The sequence below is a fragment of the Ictidomys tridecemlineatus genome, chromosome 7 (assembly GCF_052094955.1).
Source record: "Ictidomys tridecemlineatus isolate mIctTri1 chromosome 7, mIctTri1.hap1, whole genome shotgun sequence".
Classification (NCBI taxonomy): Eukaryota; Metazoa; Chordata; class Mammalia; order Rodentia; family Sciuridae; genus Ictidomys; species Ictidomys tridecemlineatus.
In genome coordinates, this window is record NC_135483.1 from 184,285,103 (window position 1) to 184,291,832 (window position 6,730).

General features: G+C 38.9%; 1 long non-coding RNA gene across 1 annotated transcript; it reads right to left on the reverse strand.

Moving 5' to 3' along the window:
• Positions 1-346: 346 nt before the first annotated feature.
• LOC144365639 (uncharacterized) lies at positions 347-5,388 on the reverse strand. Its single transcript, XR_013424330.1, has 2 exons — positions 5,279-5,388; positions 347-4,418 (listed from the first exon to the last, which is right to left on the reverse strand). It is a non-coding gene; the product is annotated as an uncharacterized LOC144365639 (long non-coding RNA).
• Positions 5,389-6,730: the final 1,342 nt, after the last annotated feature.

The following is a 6,730-nucleotide window of genomic DNA, read 5'->3' on the forward strand; positions in this document are numbered from 1 at the left end:
TGGTTTTTGCTCTGCTCAGCCACAGTTCCCCAAAGCACAGCTCCTTGTCAGAGGGTCTTACACTCCTTTAGAATCAGCTCTCAATAATCTAGACCCCAATACTGGGCCTGGGAGGATCTATCTGCCCTTTTTCCCCTTGGCTAGATTCCTTGTGCAGATTATTTCAGTTCCATAAAGAGAATCAAAACCCCCAAAGAATAGGAAATGTGACTCTCCCAGAAGCTCCCAGTACCTTGGACAAAGTTGCCCACAGTATCCCCAAAACACACCACTCCAGCATACCCCAGATTATGGGGAAGAGCATGCTTTGGTTAAACCCAAGACAAAACAATACAACAACCAAAACTAAAAATAAAAAAGAAGAAGCACTTCTTTCCTAAGCCAAGGAAACATGCTTCACATTTATTTACTGCCGCCATCTGGGCTGAGATGTGTCCAACATTATTTAAGTGACAATCTCTCTAGGTGAATTTAAATTTGGTAAAATAATATTTAAAGTACAATAGAACTCCAACCCCATTTGTTTACCAATCCTTTCTTGCATTAACCTTATTTCCTTCCAGTGGTGTGGGTAAATTATCCATATTTCTGGATGAAGAAACTTTTAAAGATTATTTTTATTTATTAGTACATCATAATTATACACAATAGTGGGATTCATTATGATATCATATGAACTCATATGCACATAACAATTTGCTCAATCTTATTCCCCAGTTCCTTCCCTCCTCCCTCCCCCATTTTCTGGCTCTACTCTATTGATCTCCCTTCTATTATTGCTTTTGTTATTTTAACTAGTGAAAAAAAATTTTTTTCTATGTATAAATATATCACAATGAATATACATATATACATATATCCCAGTAATTTTCTAAGGGCTATTTATTAAGTAATGAACCATTGAAATTCAAATATTTCTGTAAGATTTTACAGAAAACTGCTCAATGTAGAATCTCGGTCTTTGGTTAACTAAATCTATTCCAAACAAAGTCTAAAAAATGTTTTAGAAGTTCATTTTCAAGGTCATAACCTCACATCTATGGCTTTATCAGACACTGACTTTATTTGGATTTCCAAATAAAATATATATATATATATATATTTTATTGTGATATATTTGTACATAGATATAGCATAACTTGGTAGATTCCATTCCCCAGTACTTCTCCCATGCCTTCCCCTCCTACCTCCCTTTTGATTTTGACCTTTTCCTTCTTTTCCTCTACTCATGAGATGCCCTCCCCCCCACCCACCTCTCTCTAGCTTCTGCATGTGAGAGAAAACATCCAGCCTTTCACTTTCTCAGCCTGGCTTATTTCACTTAGCATGATGTTCTCCAGCTCCATCCATCTACATGCAAATGACATAGTTTTATTCTGGGTGAAGAAACATTTTAACACCTCTCCATCGCACATTGACAAAGAATGTAGCTACCCACAGTGCATAATAGCCATTGGCTCTTAATTTTCTATTTCTTATAATTTAACATCCTGTACAATTTTGAAATTGTTATTTAACTTCAAAGACCTTTTTCTTGGAAGAAAATTATGAATCAAATCTCTGTTATCTAACTAAAATGCATAAGGAAATAGTATGAATTTGTTGCAGATGGGTCACAATTTGATTATGTCCTCATAATCAAACTTGGCAAACCTTAGCAGTCTTACCGTGACCAGATACAGACTTAATATCTGAATCAAGTAAAAATCAAACAAACCAAAGAACCTCTTTAGTTTTCTTTCCACCAACTTTTGAATACAATGTTTTTAGATTTTGCATCTTCATGGTAGGGTTTTTAGATATATTGTCTTGAAAAAAATGTTTCTTGTTTTTATTCTTCTCTTAATATTCATGTTTATACTCTTTAATCTTCAGAGCTGGAAGTTATTTTCTTCTGTATTTTTTAACTTAAAATCTCATTTATGAGAACAAAGACTTTCTGGTTGCTTATGAAGTCTCCTTTTGGATTCCAAGAATTAAACACTGTTGTTTGAAATGTACATGTTTTTTATTTCTTAGTCAAGTCTAATGTCTTTAGATTTTGATGTAATATAAAAGACTGTAAAATATCACATGAGTAGTTCTGAATATTTCATATACAGTTTCCAGTGATTTTCTAAGGGCTATTTATTAAGTAATAAACCACTGAAATTCAGAATTTCTGCAAGACTTTACAGAAAACAGCTCAATGTAGAATCCCAGTCATTGGTTAACTAAATCTATTCCAAACAAAGTCTTTAAAAATGTTTCAGAAGTTCATATTCAAGGTCATAACCTCACATCTATGGTTTTCTCAGACACTGACTTCATTTGGATTTTATTTCCAAGTCAGCAAATTGGCAACAATCCATCAGGCACAAAGGAAAGAAGATTAATTGTATTAATTAAGACTTTTTGCAAGTGACAGAAAAATACCCCTAATTTAGACAATGAAGGGGATTTGCTGGCTTACATAAATACTCCAAGATATATAGCCTTCAGACGAGGTTGAAACTCACAATTCAACCAATCTCACTAAGAATGGATATCATCTACTTCTTCTGGCTTCTCACCACCTTCCAACTCTCTCCAGCAGCTCCAAGTGATAAAATGGCGGCAGCATTCTGAGATGTCATACTTGTGGCATAACTAGCTTCTTCACAAGCCTTGGGATCAATCATCTCTTTGACCACATTGCATAACTTGCCCATCCCTGAACCATCTCAGTGATTGAGGAAAGGGAACTTGTCAATTATCTTAAATCAACCACCTCCACCCCCTTTCCAGAAATGTGGTTGTTTCCTTGGGCTGGGATGAAATTTTGCTGTTCCCTGATAGCAGGAGATGGAATAATGCATATAAACAGGGCCCACTGCCTCCTTACTTGGAGACTTGGGGGTGTAGAAAATGGCCCATTTAATTTCAGATCTGCCACCTTCAGAGTAGCCTGTCTCTACTCATTTACACAGAGCAAGCCAATATTTTTACTCCTTTGTTGATGGGATTCATTTGGCTATCATTTATATTATTTCATTTATTGATTTGTTCATCCCACACATATATTTATGTGCCTGATATTATGGTTTTCTTCCCATCTCTTAGGACTGAGTGAGTGTGGTAAGCCTGGGAAGAACCAATATTCCCAGAGGCGATGGGAGCAGACAGGGAAATCTTTGAGCAATTTTTCTTGCTAATGGGCAGGACTGCCAAGACTTTTTTTTTTTTTTTAATATAGACTTATAACTAATTCCACCCACTCTTACCTGGAAATGCCTGATGATTATCAAGGTCATTAATTAGTCATTCAAAGATAATCCTTGAGAAGCTGTTATTTTCCAATCGGCTATTTTTAATGGTACTTTAAAATTCTTTTCATAGATAACAAAGGTAATCTCCGCCATGTATTGAATGCCTCTTAGGCATTAAGTTATTCATTTGACTTACATTATGTTATTAATTCCTTACAACAAATCTCCAAGGTAGAAATTATAATTTTACCAGTGATAAAATGAATGCATATAAAAGCCAAGGAAATTTCTCCAGGTCGAATGTAACAAATCCAGGCTATAAACATTAATCTGTCCAATGCCAAAGTCAGTGCACATTTCCTGGGCTTCCCTCCCGCTTAGGTACACAGCACCTTGTTGCTAATTTTCAAGTTTTATTATCATTATTAGGTAATACTTAAACTCGCCTATTTCATCACTGTTCATTCAATTCAATCTAGTAAATAATTCTGAAACTAATATGTAGATTTGAAATGGGTCTAAAAGGCCATGCTAACAGTATTGTATTTTACTGGGAAACTAGTGGAGAACTTAGGTTTTCTGACTCTCAACCTGGTATTCTTTTCTGGATCCTGCAGAAGAAGAAGCGGACATAGACCCTTCCTGAACTTATGGGCTAGCTGGGTCTTACTGCTAGCAGTCTAGCTGTTCAGGTCTTAAAGGAGACAACATTACTCTTGGTTATCCAGGCAAATTGTGCCAAGACAGTGGAATGTCCTCAAACCTGCAGGGGGAACTCAGTGTGCACCATTCCTGCCATTCCTTTCCTTTTCACAGCTGTTGGTAGAAATCTTCTTCACCTTGTCCCATTTGGTCCACACGCCTGCCTTAGAATTATCTGATTGGTGGATGGTGAGGATCCCACACCTAATGGTTCCTGTTCATTTGGGTACAATTTATCTATTTAAAAGCTGCAAGGTTGCAACTCTCAGAGAGGCATTCTCTTTCCTCTCAGCCAGAGCAAAGAAGTGACCTGGGTAAGCACATCTGCTCAGGTCCCCTGTCCCACAGTCCAGACTGCAATGTGGGCTCACAGTGTTAGCCAGCCTAGCCCTGCAGGTCACAGGTGGATACCCGTGTTCTCCAAGCTGCTGCCACTTTTACCTCCATCTGTCAATTTCCTGTGTCTTGTAGTTCCATTGCATCAGAATTCTGCAGTAGAAGAAAGAGGTATTTATTTATTCCTCTTTTAAATCCCCCAATATAAAGCATCTACTTTATTTAAAATCCAGCAAATATTATGGTTTAAATTACTAAGCCAAAGGAATTAAAAATAGAACTTCTCTTTTAATATTTTAATTTTTATCAAGAACATTCACCAAGATGCACCTTTTAGAAACGTGTGACTGCTTTTCCCAGGATCTCTGATAGTCTACGGCCATGACAGAAACTTCTGTGGCTGATATCACACCTCTCCACCCCCTCTGATTTTCAGCTATCTCTGAGACGAGCTCAAATCCACCTCAAGCAGATGCCTGTGTTGTTCCATTTTCCCACCAGTTGCAGGAGGCTGCTTATCCAACCTTCAACCACAGCTTGGAACTGAGGGGAGCTCAGGTCTACAGGGACAGCCCTTTGGCAGTGAGGGAGAGGAGAGGACAGTGCTCCAGGCACCTGTCCTTAGGGCAGAAGGTCCTGGGAGACATTCTAGACATTTCTCAAGAGAACTCAGTGAACCAAACCCTTTGCCCACCCAAGTGATGAATAATACACCTTTCTATTGTTTTTTCCTCCTTTTCTGTCTCTTTCTTCTCTCTTAGATCCATCTCCAGGGACCTCCTCCCAATTAAACTACCTGCACTCAAATTCTGGCTCTGCTTTTGAAGAGATTCAAACTAAACCTGTGATATAATTTAATATAATTGATGTAAATAAGCACATCTGTTCAGGTGCCCTGTCCCACAGTCCCACAGTCGAGACTGCAATTGTCTACATGGTTCATCCTCCCAACCCAACTTTTCCCAGGACACAAGACCCATATCAGACCTCATCTCTCACCCACAGCAGGTTACCTGTCATCACTCTGGTCAGGTGTAGCTGTTGCCACTTAAGAGTAAAAAAGCAAGACTGAATCTCCACGAGAACCATGGACCTTAAATTCTGACCTTTTCTGCCAACCTTGGATTTGTCCAGCTTTATTCTAAATTTATCTTGTTTGCTACAATCAAGTGACTAGTTCAAGTGCCAAACAACCCTCTTCAACAGAGTGAGAAAATGTCAAGGTCTTAGTGGAGCTAAATAATAGGTACAGTTTCAAGTTCCTCTGTCGGCTTATCCCAATTTTAAATCATTAAACAATATTTTATGATAGTTATTGCTATCTTTTCCCTATTTTAGACAATAAACTTTTTCTCATGCACCCCAACTCTTTTTTGTTTTGTTTTGCCTTTCCTGTTCATTTGATGGTTTGGGTTGTTGCTCTGATGTACCCTTTGGGAATCTTTAGGACACCCTGAAATGCTGGGTGAAATAATCATTTTGCAAACCCCTTCCTATTCAGGCTTTCTTGTACTGTCACCTTAGCCACTGTCTGGAATTCTGCTCCATTTTTGCCCTCTTAGTTGGCTCTTTCTTTGGAAGTCTTCACATCTGGGATCCCATTCCAGGTTGTGTACCCTGGAAGTCTCCTGAGATTATCATTCAGTACGTTTTTAAGGAGTACCCTTGAGATCTAAATATGGGGTGGGGTAAGAGAACAGAAGCACAACTGCACAGAGGAGGAAGATGGGCTGTTGTCAGGTACAACAGGGAATCATCCCAGAAGAGCCCCAAAGCTGGATGGGTCCTCAGAGTTGTCCTGCTGGAGCAAAAACTCAGCCTTGATGAACTCCTCGAAGACCACTGTTGGCTGGTATGGGAGACAGGGTGACCTTGGCATAGCAGCTTGACTCAGTCTAGGAATTCCTAAAGAGGGCTGACATCCGAGAGCTGAGGGCTGCCATCATTCCCAGCAACTGAGGACGTAAATCCTTGACCCCTGAAGGAGGGGCCGACTCTGGGAAGACTGTCATCCATGAATCCCTTAACCCTTCCAGTCCTTAGTTTTCCACTCTTTGTCCTCTAAGTCCTTGCCTTCAGCTCTGTCTAGAGATCTTCACAGTAAAAATCAAAGACCTAGCAGCATCTTAAAAAGCAAACAGAAAAAAATAATATAAGAGGTTGTGAGGGGAAGGGGGGGAGAAACAAGGGAGAGAATTGAACAACAGTAGATGGGGTAGAGAGGGAAAATGGGAGGGGAGGGGAGGGGGGATAGTAGGGGACAGGAAAGGTAGCAGAATACAACTGTCACTAATATGGCATTATGTAAAAATGTGGATGTATAACCGATGTGATTCTGCACTTTGTATTTGGGGTAAAAATGGGAGTTCATAACCCACTTGAATCAAATGTATGAAAGATGATATGTCATGAGCTTTGTAATGTTTTGAACAACCAATAAAAAAACAATAAAAGCATTAAAAGAT